Source organism: Egretta garzetta, unplaced genomic scaffold (genome assembly GCF_000687185.1).
Source record: "Egretta garzetta isolate BGI_Z169 unplaced genomic scaffold, ASM68718v1 scaffold172, whole genome shotgun sequence".
NCBI lineage: Eukaryota > Metazoa > Chordata > Aves > Pelecaniformes > Ardeidae > Egretta > Egretta garzetta.
Genome location: NW_009258951.1, coordinates 712693 through 725911, shown reverse-complemented (window position 1 = coordinate 725911; position 13219 = coordinate 712693). Strand labels below are relative to the sequence as shown.

General features: G+C 51.8%; 1 protein-coding gene and 1 long non-coding RNA gene across 5 annotated transcripts in view; one reads left to right on the top strand and one right to left on the bottom strand.

The window, feature by feature from the left end:
* Positions 1 to 10474, top strand: part of LOC118451825 — a 25716-nt gene extending 15242 nt beyond the window's left edge. The window contains exon 4 of the long non-coding RNA XR_004841392.1: positions 10461 to 10474. This is a non-coding gene — a long non-coding RNA (uncharacterized LOC118451825). The remainder of the gene's footprint in view (positions 1 to 10460) is intronic.
* The window catches only part of EIF2B5 (eukaryotic translation initiation factor 2B subunit epsilon), a 37241-nt gene extending 25262 nt beyond the window's left edge, over positions 1 to 11979 (bottom strand). For all 4 annotated transcript variants that reach the window (XM_035889978.1, XM_035889977.1, XM_035889979.1 and 1 more), the window contains exon 1: positions 11976 to 11979. The gene's annotated coding sequence lies outside the window, so the exon portion shown is untranslated. The remainder of the gene's footprint in view (positions 1 to 11975) is intronic.
* Positions 11980 to 13219: the final 1240 nt, after the last annotated feature.

Here is a 13219-nt window from a genome sequence, read left to right as displayed (position 1 = left end):
GGCTGCCCCCCATCCCTCAGCACCTGCGCGGAGCAGGTCCGCCATCGCCACATGGATCTTCCTGAGGCGAAGCTGTGGGAGCGAGTCGGCCCGCAGGAGCAGGGGAGAGGCATTTTATCAGCGTCCCCCCCAGGAGGGAGAGGGTGGAGAGCAGAGCAGCGCTGCCCGCCATTACGGGCACAGCCGGGACCCGCGGGCGGCGAGGGAATTCCCCCCACACAGACGTTTCCCAGATGGCCTGCGGGTGTGTGTAGTACTTTGATGCAACACTGGGGATATCCAGGTTAGGAAAAAGTTGTGTTTTCTCGATCCGCTTCCTAGATGTGGTGTGTTTGTGCCGTGTTTCCAGATGTCCAGCTGCTGTTTCTGCAAAGGCCAGCCTTGCTGTGACCCAGCCCTTCAGCGCTCACACTTTCCATCAAGGGGTGGCCCCCAAACCCCACAGTCCCTGAGGGACTTCCTGGAGCCTACCCGGTGTCTGGCTGTGCCCTCTGCTCAGACACTGTCAGTTTTATGGATCCTGATCCCCCCCAGCCACCCCTGCCCCAGCCCAAGCTCTGTCCTCACACAGGTCTGGTTGTCCTTCCTAACATGCTTCAATATCAGCCTGGCCCTCAGAAGAGGATCGGCCGCCTACAGTCCTCGGCACAGAAAGCGTGCCCTCGGCTGAACCCCTCCTCCGCTGCCTCTCTCTGCTGCCAGACACAGTGCTGTGACCCCTCTTGCCTGGCACAGCTCACACAGCACTGCTGCCTGCTCATTTTTTGGTTAGAGAAAACCGTGTGGCAACTCCTGCATTCAGAACCAGGAAAATGGGCTGAGAGACTTCTCCAGGGGAGCTCCTAACGGGCTGGCGGCAGGAGGGTTGTGGAGAGCCCCAAGCCTGGCAGCAGGAGGGCCCTTACCAGCGCCGGGTGCTGCAGGACCTGGTGCTCGCTGCCCTGCCCCATTGTCACGCTTCTGCCCCTCTCCACGCAAAGCAGGCGTTCACTGTCTCCTCAACAGCCCTCTCTTGGATTCTTCTCATCCCTCGCTCCCCGTAAGCTGCCCCGCTGTGACACCTTGCTCTGGTCCTCGCTGCTCTCATCTGCTAGCAGCTCTGCACCTTCCCAGTGAGTGACCAGCCAGAGACTCAAGGAGCTGATACACGGTTCAGCTGCAATCCAAGAAATAAACACAGGGCGCCTGCACCCCCACCACCAAGGCAGGGCCCTTCCCCAGGATGGATTGTGGCATGTGTGTATCAGCCCAAGGCACACAGCATGGCCTCTCCATCCTGGTGACGGGGGTAATCATGGGAGGTGCAACTCAATCAGAGACCTATGGTACTGTCCCAGTGTCGCGGGCAGCCTGTACAGCCCCTGTGGCAGTGCTGAGGGGTCTTCGCTGGGTTGTGAAGTGGGAGAAGAGTATGATACACAACATGCAGCATCCCTTTTCATTGGTTAAATTGCAGGTTCAGAACTGACTTAGAAAACAGCTCTCCTCTGTCTCCTGAAGGACTCTGCAGCATTGGATATTCCCTGAAATTCCCTTTACCAGCTAAAATGTTCAGGCATCACTTACGTGGTGCCATCTGTGCCCAGTAACTTGTGACTGAGCCCTTGCTGTGCTGCACCTTGTGGCTGAGTTGCTTGACCTTAGCTAGTGGTTTGGAATAAAGCAGCAAGGATGGACACAGGGAGAAAATAGAAATGAGCTGCCCTAGGGAAATAATCATCCCCACCCTTTTCAAAAATAGGTATTCGCATACCCTTGGGAATCCTGTTCCCTCAGCAAAGAAGCTAATCCCGGAACAAAAGCTCCCAGATGGTTTCAGCCCAGGGGTTACAGCTTGAGGAATGATCCAAGAGGTGAATATGTCATTGCCTGAGGGCAGGACAGCATCTTCCTTCCTGCCTAAGTAGCACTAAGTGCATAAACAGTACCAGAAATCAGGTCTGATCCAGCCTGCACAGCCACTGCCCATGTCGAGACTGGGCACACAGAGCTCGACAGGAGAATCAGCAGATTATCTGGCTAATTACATCCTGTTCTCTCCAAATGAGGCAAGTTTCTAAGACGTTGCCCTGGTAAATTGGCAAGAGCAGGGGAAGAAAAATCAAGGTAATTGCTAATGAACTGAACTCAAAATCAGCCTGATAAATATTCCTTGGGCTTTGCACACACATTTCCCTTTCGTTTCACCAGGGACTTGCAGGCCAGTAGCACCCAGGCCATACATTTTCTGAAAGCAATGTAATTCCAGGGGAGCTTTTAAAATTAAAATTACCTCTTGACAATTTAAATTAGGCTGGACTGGGTTAGACTGGAAGTCCATCAGACCTGGGGCTTTTCCTGCTCCCAGGCTCTCGCCTCACAGACACAGACTGGGCTGTCGGCTGTATCGCCCTGGATATTTTAACTGAGTTTCCATCCCTTTACAAGGCTTGCTCCAGTTTCTCCCCCTTGCAATGGTTTTGCTCTCTCCCCATGGCCTCAGCAAGCACCAGCTACTTCCAGACTCCTTGTGTGGCTCTTGGATAAACTAAATCTGTGTGATGGGATGCCTCTTTCAGGACACTGCTTCCATCATCCCTCACCAGCTGCTCTCCCAAGGAGAAACACCATTGCCAGAGCACCGGTGCTCACATCCAGTTAACAGATGTGGTCTTGTGAAGGTAACCACGGTGCAGGTGCAGGGGCATGGGCACGCTGCTCTTCTGCTATCCCTGCTCACGCTCTGGCTCCATCCTTTGCCGATTCATGTCTCAGTTCACTCTTATAGACTGATGAGGCTTTAGGCATGGCAGGCACAAGATCCTCCATCAGCTCAGTGAGGACACCCTGCCCATCGGTGGGAAATGAGCCGGCGGCCATCTGGGCTTGGCATGTGCTGCAGCCCTGGGGACAGCAGCCCCTGGAGGCAGCCACCCTGCATGACCCCAGAAGCCGCTCAAGTCTGAAGAGTGAAACACACTTCTCATCAGGGACAGTGCTGGAGCAGTCATGGGAACCCACAGCCCTGATCACACAGGGGACTGCCTCGGCACAAACACCCCAGAGATCACTTTCTCCTTGAGTAAGGCTCATGAGTCTGCAGACTAATACTTCCCCTGCCCTTTCTATGTTCCTTATTCACATACAACTTTTTGTACAAGTGCTACATTGGGAACACCTCCTTCCCTGGGGTCCCTGGTCTTCAAAGCCTAGGTTAGGCCAGGGTTTACCCCAGCTTAGTGGACCCTTTTGGCTCTACACTGAGCCATGCGAAATGATGCAGCAGCCCACGAGTAGGTCCTTTTTCCCAGTTCAGTGGTGCACAAGGTGGGAGAGGTTGCAGAGCTGCCTCCTGTTTTCTCAGCTAACCCCTTTCCAGCTCTGATCCATGTGGATTCCTATAGTGGGAGAAGCTGGGAACAAGCCCTTCCCAAGCAGGTGTGTAAGGGTAGCCCAAGCGAGGCTTGCACTTCAGTAATAAACACTGTCTGGTAGGAAGAGATCCATGGGCTGAGCCAGAAAGAAAAAGACATCTCCTTTGGAAAGACAAAGGCCAGAGCAAGATGTGGGGCTGGGTGAGCCACAACCTTGGGACTGCGGGGATGGACAGGGAAATGCCATGCTGCAGAGGGTTATGGGGACATGGGGACAGGACCTGGTGTCACCTGCATCATGAGAAGGGAACCTGCAGTGCCAAGCCAGGGCTGCTGGGGGCAAGAAGGGAATTCCCTGGTTCTAAACAGCCAGGGAGAATACCCAGGAGAAGGATGGCCGGCCACTCTTTGACCCAGTGCCTCATTTCAAGAACTCCCTAGCTGGCTCCAGCCCATCCCTCTGCTCCCTCTCGCTCTGTTCCTGCTCCCCTGCTCCGAGATGGGGCTGCTCCCTTCTCCTGTGCGAGGGCAGAAGGCAGGACTATTCCTCATCCCTCATCTTGTCCAGTGGAGGAAAAGGGCTCTTGCAGCATCCCTTCCTGCAGCAGTCCCTGCCCTGCCTGGAGGAGATGCTGAAGGAGGGGTCATCCATCCCTCTGCCTTCTCCCTGCTGCCAGCACCAGATGCCCCATTTTGGGGAGGAGGCAGCCCTGCTTCCCACCGCCTGACATGCCAGAAGCTGGAGCTTTGATCCAGGCACAGCTATCTGTGCGCTGATCGCTGCCTTTCCTGCAAGGGCCCTGTTCAGAGGCGAGGACACATTTCCTTTAACCCCTCCTTCCCTGAGCCTGGAGCTCCACAGAAAAGGCAGTTATCCAAGCTCTCAGCCCAAGGGGCTTCTCATTTCCAGGGATGGCTGGGAACTGGGTGACATTCAGTAGCTGTGCCATTTCAAGGATCCATTCAGTTGCTCACGCACCCAGAGTTTTGTTTTAGAAAAGCTTTGTGTTGGGGCTGCCTTAAGATCTAATTAATAAAGAGAAAGAAGGGGAATTTTCTCAGGGGAACTCAGCAGCCCCCTTCCATCACATCAAAGCTGGTAAGAGATCACGTTATCTTGACAGATGTTGTACGCTACAGATCTGGTTACCGGGCTTATGTTTCCCATGGACTCATTCCAATACTTATTTTAATTTGTCAGGGATATATTTCAAACTGTGACATGCACATGGTTGCAGAAAAGTAGAAGGAAGTAGCTGATTAATGACCTTTTTCCTGGTAGTGTTGACATGCTGGTTCAAGCTGTAGTGGACACCAAAGAAAAGGTAATGTACTGGAAACCAGAAAAAAAATGAAGTCTCTTGCATCAGAGGTTCCTTTTCTGTTTTTTCCACGTCAAAGCAATTAATAATGCTGTGATGCAACGTGCTAAGCCGTGTGATGATACCTGAGACATGCTGAGGAATTCTTCACAGTGCTCCCACCGCTTTTCTGTCACATCAGTGGGCGTACCAGGCACAGGCAGTTGAGGCACCTTGTCTCTGGGAGCAGCTCCCCAGTCTCTGCTTGCCTGCAGCACTCTCCTGCAAGTGCTGGCTTGGGTGCCCTAAACAGATGTAGTATTGCTACTTCTTTTCACCCATTTTGCAGTCAACCACAGTCTCAAGCACCGGTGACACCACCAATCACAAGGTTTGATACCTGCCACCCTGTAGTTGTCAAAGTTGTTTCTTGCTTGATGCAGTCACCTGAGATAAATGAAATTATTAGCTCCACAAGGCAGGAATATGCCTCCCTCCTCAGCACTCAGACAGCTTCTGACCCAGCCGGGCTTGATGCACGCTGTCAGAGCCAGGCTGGAGTGCCTCTGGGGCTGTCTGTCCCCATCACAGGGCCACTGCTTCCAAAGAGGGACTCCAGGCATGGCTGCAGTGCAAATACTCTATATGGGAATAAACACTCTGAGCAGGATCACAGTACTCGGCTTTGATCCTTTGCCCTTGGAGGTAACCTGACAGCTCTGATCCCTTCCCAGTGCAGATACCCCTCTACACTGCCTGACAGGAGGGGATAGTGAGGCAGGTGTTGGTCTCTTCTCCCAGGTACCAGGCAATAGGACGAGGTTGCGCTAGGGCAGGTTTGGGTTGGACATTAGGAAAATTTTTTTCGCCAAAAGGGTTGTTAAGCATTGGAACGGGCTGCCCAGGGAAGCGGTCGAGTCCCCATCCCTGGAGGTATTTAAAAGCTGGGCAGATGAGGTGCTCAGGGACAGGGTTTAGTGGTGGGACAGCAGGGTTAGGTTAATGGTTGAACTTAATGAGCTTAAAGGCCTTTTCCAACCTAAACGATTCTATGATTGTGTTTCTATACGCAACCAACCTCTTGGGTAGAGGCACATGTAACGACGTGGCTTGGACTTTGCTGGGGTGTCTGCAATGACTTCAAGTGCAAAAGAGGGAAAAGGAAAGCCCAAAGACACCGTGGCTGTAGTAACTCAGCGCTCATGCAAGAAGGGACTCCGGAGCGTTCAGCTCTAAATGCACCGGCAGGGCTCAACTCTCCCCTGCCACAGCTGGATGGCAGAGGGAACATCCCTGCAGAGGGACATCACCCAGACCTACTCTTACCTATAGGTGACGCAGGTGTTCAGCTAGAAACGTGATCTAAATTGTATCTCTGCCTGCAATCAGAGGACATCAGAGCAAGATCTGATAAATGCCTGCAGTAAAATGTGCTTTAAACCATCCCTGTGCATTCTACTGTGCAAACCCCTGCAAGCACACCAAGGGAATAGAACAGCAGCAAACCAACATTGAAAGTTGGACTTGATTCGTATCAGACTGTAGCCATATTAAGTGCACTACAGAGAGCAGGCCCTGGCTTTTTTAAAGACAGAGGAGGCAGCAATAGGATTCACAAAGGCCGTGCTACGCTTGAGCTCATTTTTCCCACGCACATGAAAAGCTGCTGTATTTTCAAAGCAGGAGCAGCTGGTGATTGATGCTACATGTGCCTCACTCCGACAAGGAGCTGGGTCTGAACAGGGTATTTTCCATTAGTTCAAACTGGTCCAATCTTCCGTCTTTAAGAGGAAGCCAGATGCTGGTCACTGATGGGGAGGATCTTTTGCACAGCAGTGGTTTGAGACCTTGCTCTGCTTCTCATACAGTGACTCTCCTTTGCCTCTGTCACACGGTTTCCAGCAGTCACACATTTTTTAGGAGGAGGAACTGACCCACGAGTTGGCGATGTGATACAGTTGGTCACAGAACAAACGGGTGACCACGCCAGGAACTGTCACCCTGCTCCCATTCCATAACCACGTGCTGGAGGGGGTGATCATTACATCCCCCAGCTCCCATGTGCTGTGTTCCCAGTCCCAGGGAGAGGGCATGGGGGGTCTGGAGGCTGGGCCATTCTCTGGTTATCAGTATTAGGCTGGGCTTGTTATTCTAAGTGTTGTGGGGCTGTGACTTGCGTTAACCAGGCTGCAGACCCTACAGCAGCTTCCCAGTCCTTGAGCACCTCGAGCTGGGATGGTTCCTGTCTTCCCACGCTGCGATGGAGAGCAGCACGCAGCAGCTGGAGTGCTTTGTTTCCAGTTGACCTGACTAAGCCATGATTACACACAGGGCTTTTCCTATTAGTGGCTCAGAAACAGCTGGGGGACTTCCCCCCATTTGCAGAGCATGGGACAGGCATATAACATGGCTTTGTTTGGCAAAGCAAATCTGCTCCAGACATACGCTTTCCTGTTTGGGGATTTCTGCAGCCTTAACAGACAGCCTAAAGGTTTCAGACTGATCAGTATTTCCTTTTGGGGTACATCTTCACTGCAAGCTTTGCCTTGGTTAATCCAGCCTCTTGCCTAGGTTTTGTCACAAACTTTTTGGCGTCCCACAGCGGCAGTCCCCATGGTCCAACCAGTTGAGGCAATGAGAGGAGATGTGAGCAAGTGCCGTGGCCACCCAGACTGAGACCCATGCTTCTTGCACTGTGGTTCTAGTCCATTGCTTGGAGGCCAAGAGTCCCCCACAACACATGTGCTCACCTTCCATTAACTATGCCAGTCCCACACAGAGCCTCAGGGGGGGTGGGAGGGTAGCAATGCACGGAGGGGAGTGTGGGGCTCCCAAGGACATGGGCACTTGGGTGTTGTGGTGGCATTGCAGCACGGCTACTGGTGCTCAGGCAGAGCTTCCCAAGGAAGCAAAAGCAATTAGCTCAGCAAAACAAGATGCACACAGGGGGGGTTGCCTCAGGAGCCCCCAGGAAACCAGTCCTCATCTTCCTGGGGGGAAAAATCAGGAGACAACTGTTTCTGCTGCTTTCTCCACCAGCAACAGAGGAGAGCAAGTCTCCCCAGGCCCTGCTAATTACTCACTGGTATCTTGAGTTCCCATCCCCTTGCTGTCTGGACACAGAGCTGCTTGCCTTCCCCTGCAACCCCAAGCAGAAGTCTCCAAAAAACAGCTCCTTGTCCCCCTCACTGCTGCGTGCAGCAGGGCTGGCCCCTGGGACCTGGCCACCCTAGGACCTGGGAAAGCCAGAACCAGCTACAACAGCAAGGACAGAGCTGTGTTTGACTTGCAGCTTCCACTTTTTCCTAGTTTGCAACTGCACAGCGGCAGTCCCAGAGGCCCAAAGCTCTCTGACCTTGGCTGTCCTCATTTCCTTCTAAAACTAACTGATCACACTGGCGAGCTCCAAAATTGGCATCCCAGCTGGCCTCTTCTCTGCTACATGGGATTCCAGGCACCACCAGGGGCTCCCAGCATTTTTAATTATTTTTCTCCTTTTTCTGAAGCCCTTTTCACTCATGTTGTTCATGGTGTTTCCAATGGGACAGAAAGCTCCTCTCACTGCAGGCTGCCTGCTGTGTGCTCACTGAGGCTGGCTTATCCTTCCCATTCACCTCGAGGGATGTTTGGGAGCATGGGGCCAAATGCGGGCTGGTGGTTCCCTGGTAGCATGTGCTAGCTAGGCTGGAGGGCAGAGGATGCACTAAGTAAAAGCCCAAGGGCTTGAGAACACATGAGGAAATAGAGACCTTGACTCCAGTGGCAGTGGCAGTCCCTGCAGTGTTGCCTTCCTTATGGACCCGCTGCCAGGCACCAGGGAAACATCCCATCTTTCCAGCAGCACGTGTGAAGATGTGAAGTACGTAATGACCGGCTGAGCAACCCGCAGAGGATGAGAGTAGGTGGTGAGAGAGCTCATGGCACCCCTGAACTGTGTCCTGGGGGAGGAAAAGGCAGCAGAGGAAGGTATTGGACGTCACTGCTACGTAGCATCACCAAGACCTTGGATGGGTTCTGTCAGGGTCATTGCACAACGGATGTAGGAAACAGAGAGGCTTTGGGGGAATGAGGAGGAATACACAGCTACTGGTAAGCTCATCATCTGTTGGAAGATCAAAGAGGTGGTGCTTGTCCATGCCTGATGTGTGCGTTGTGCACCAGGAGCTGCTCAGAGGAGCTGCAGTTTTGTGGGTGCTGGCAGGGAGAGCAGCAGGAGGGAGCAGTTTGTACCCTGACCTGTGGCTCTCACGGCTGCATCCACGCATCATTTTTCCATGGTATGTCCTGGTGGTGCCCATCAAGCAGGCCCTGCACAGCCCCATAAGCAGCTGGGTAAGAAAACCACACCTCAGAACAGGTCAGCTGAGGGACCTTGTTGCCGTGCCTGGCTCTGCTGTTTCCACGCAGCTGGAAGCAGTGACACCTTCACCTTAGCGAGCGCACGGCTGTGTTTTCGCAGAGGCAGAAGAAGAGTGGGCAGAGCATGCCCTGCCCTGTCATGGGCTGTGACCGTGTCCCTGGAAGCCGATGGGAAGATCATGCTGCGTCATGCCCTGGTCACCACCTCCCGGTTTTGTAAGGTTTAAACCAGTTCCCCTGCCACAGCCTGTGCCCGGCACGGCGCTGTCTCTGACGCACCACTGTGACGTGGCCGTGTCCTCTCCTTATGCTCTGGCTTGGGGACAATCCTGGACTGCTCTTGGGGAGGGGGTAGAGGAGTTTCTCCTCACGTGCTTAGTGCAGCAGACTAACCAAAGCCACTGCCGCACATCTGCAGACTACGGCTGAGAGACAGCCGAGAGGAGGTAACTCCCAAAGCCAGAGGGGCATGGCTGGGATGCATCCCAGCCTGTTAATGTTAATGCAGACACATCTCCTGGTGGGTTTTTTTTTCATTTTAGCATTGTTTGGCCTTTCCGCTAACTTCATCAAATAACCAGCCGTACAGTACAGCCAAGGCTCCAGTCTGCGGTGCCTGTGAAAGCTGGCAGGCTCCAGCTTGACCCATGTTGCAGATTTCTCTCCGTTACTCATTAACCCTGGGTGTGGTGCAAACCCTAGGAACCGCAGAACTTGCTACTGTGCATAGGTCTGCACCGGCTTCTGGTCTCTGGACAGTGCTTTGCCCTTGAATTGATCTTGTCCTCTGAATAATCAGGTTTATAGAAGAAAGATTGAACAATCAGTCTAGAGATGAACTGCCTTGAACTGGTTTTCTGCGCTGGATTACACTTCAAATGTTGCAACAGCTTTGAGAGCTTCTGGCTTTTCCCTGTAAGGAAAAAAACCAGTTTTGAATTAGTTGCTGCTAATTGAGTTAAGGAGGGTGTTATTTGTATCCCACTGTCCCAAAGCCCAAAGAAAGCCGCATATGAAATGAGATGGTGTGCTTTTTCCATGCTCTCTCCTCCTGACCTGAATGATGAATTGCAAACCAAATTTAATCTGTGTGATACAGCACAGGATTGCACCTTCTACTTTTGCACTCTGACAAGCATAAATGCTGCAGAAATAGGGCAGGATGAGATCAAAACCTAAAAAAATATAACACTGAAAGGTATTTGTTGCAAAAGGATGGCTATTTGTAGAAGCTTTTGAACAAGATTAAAACACTGTCAGCTTGGCTAGGAAGGTCCATCCTCCCACATGAACTGAAGGGAAGGTGATGGGTTGTAGTGCTGTATTCTGGAGCAGTATCTCTGCCTGGCTCAGCCTACGAGCCTTATCCTCTGAGACACAATCACTGTGAACCTCCACACTGCTACTAGTTTTGCACAAACATCAAGCAATTACAGTTGGTTTCCAGGAAAGCTGAACGCACAGGTGTATTAAGATATTAATAAACTCCATCTGCCTAAAACAAGTCAGGAGGAAAGGGAAAGATTCATCTTTCCTCTAGGTCCAAAGGCATCACATCCCTCTTCTGTATTTTCCCAGAGGGTGGGGAAATCACCACTCCCTGCTGCGCTGTGTGAGCTGGCCTCCATTCTCCCTAGTTTCTGATCTGCAACACATATTGTTCAGCACTGAAGCAGGATAAAGCACATGGACTTGAATGTCTGAATGAGTCTTTTGCAGAGCTGGAAGCACAATGAGACTGCAGTCATGAAAAGGTGGGAGCTTGGAGAGGGTCCGTGCTGCAAAGCAAGGTGTCCCTGTGGTGGTGTTTAAGTCATGAGCATCCCACAAGGTCCTGTGCCCCCCATGCCCTGAAAATCAGAGCAGCCGCATGGGAAAGTGCCAAATTCCAGGAAACAGTTGGCTCATGGCACTGGAACCTCGCCTAACCCCTTTCTGTGCAGCTGCTATTGGGATGGGGGAGAGGGTTTTGGTACCAGGTCCATATGGGGAGGTTATTAGCTCCATGCTGCGTGTTTGGATGGAGCCAAGTACGCATGAAGCACATATGGTGGTGTGTGCATAGTCTTGCGGACAAGTATCTGTGGTCCAGCAGGCAGACGGACGCCTGGCACAGCACAGAGGGGCGTGTTGTCATGGTTTAACCGTAGCTGGCAACTCAGCACTGCACAGCCACTTGCTCCCTCCCCCCCGCCCCAGTGGGATGGGGGAGAGAGTCAGGAAAAATAGTAAAACCTGTGGGTTAAGATAAAGACAGTTTAATAAAACAGCAGAGGAAGAGAAAATAATAATCAATAATAATAATAATGATGATGACGATGATGATAAGAGAATATACAAAACAAGTGATGCACAACACAATTGCTTACCACCTGCTGACTGATGTCCAGCCTGTCCCCGAGCAGCGATCGCTGCCCCCCAGTTTATATACTGAGCATGATGTCATATGGTAAGGAATAGCCCTTGGACCAGTCTGGGGCAGCTGTCCAGGCCTTGTCCCCTCCCAGCTTCTTGTGCCCCTGGCAGAGCAGGGGAAGCTGGAAAATCCTTGACTGGTGTAAGCACTACTTAGCGATAACTAAAACATCAGTGAGTGATCAATGTTATTCTCATCCCAAATCCAAACCACAGCACTATGCCAGCTACTAGGAAGAAAATTAACTCCATCCCAGCTGAAACCAGGACACGTGTCTAACCAGGTATTGCTGCAGGCAGTGTGGAGGGCAGCAGTCACCTGCCTCCCCAGACTCCATGCACAGCAGTGGGATTTTTAGGAAGACTTGGAGTGCTAGCAGCACTAAATATGTACAGGGAATACTTGTGACTCTTTTTGTTCTTCAATGGAACCAGGACCAAATCCATTAGATACCACAACTTCTTTTAAATTAAAGGTAACCATACCCATTTCTTGCTGTAACGAGTAATGACCTATTATGCAATAACATTATTGCTGATTATTAACGTCTTTGCAGGAAATTGGACTGTGGTTTTCATATGACAAATGCAGCCCACTGATGTCTGGAAATAGTTTGTATGCTAGTGAGATTTAAGAGGGGAATGGCTGACCAAGTCACAGCAGTTTCTGACAGCCCTTCTACAAGTACCACATTGGCTCCTGCCCCCCTCTCCATCTTCTCAACAGGACGTTAACGCTGGCGCCTAAGGATGATGGACTAAGGTTTGCTATTCTCAGTGATCCTCTTGTTAATGCTTTTGCAACAAATACTTCCCTCTTCCTCTTAAACTGTGATAGGTGGATACAAGATGCAACGGAAAATGAGTAGCGATGTCTCTTCCACTCTCCAGCTGTAGGCAGAACACAGGTATTTCAGCAGCGCTAGACCTCTGAGGCTTGTTTCAATCTGCCAAGTTGCCCGCACGGGTTGGCGGCTCCTAGGGAAGAGAAATATGGCCCAGCTGAGGCAAAATTACTGCTTTCCAGAAGAGTGACTTGCAGTAGCTGCAGTGCAACGGGAAATCTTTCAGTCTGCTCTGAGAACTCAAAGTCCTGAACTAATAGGCTGTGTGTGGGAGAGAGACCTGGGAATGATGGACAATAAAAGATCAGGGACTGCACAGGGATAGAGAATTGGGAACAAGCTGATGGATGTAGTCTCTCCAGACCTCTCTATTTCTGGACTTCTTGTGGTTTGCAGTGCTGCAGGCTAAATTTGAGGTCATGGGACTTTTCCTTGAGCCGTCCAATTAATTTCTGAGTTCTGCACTTCATGGCTGAGAGCTCTGATCAGCGAGAGAGTGAATAAGCACCAGCCAGCATAACAATTGTCAGCGTGCTTATCAGGAGGGGCTGAACCTAGGAAACTCATGCCGAAAATGCAAGCCTCAGCAGCCGGGACCAAGTATCCCAGTGGGGAAGGGCAAGAAGAAGCCATCCTCTGCATATGAGGTACACAGGAAAGGAGATCTGGGAGACGGGGGAGAACAGCTCTGCACAGGGGTGCCCAGATTTGTGCCAGAGGAAGATGTGCCCTCAAGCACCAATTCACTCTCACCGAAGTATGCTGTGCTCCCCAGCCAGCCTCGCAGAGCCCATGGGTCAGGAAGGAGGTGCTGGGCCAGGGGCAAGCCTGATGTGGCAGCTCTCCACTCCTGCTAGCCCACGGCACCTCCTGGTATTCCACCTATCTCCATGGACATCAATCCAATCACATCTTGCTACTTCTTTGGGGCCTAGCTTTTCCTTCA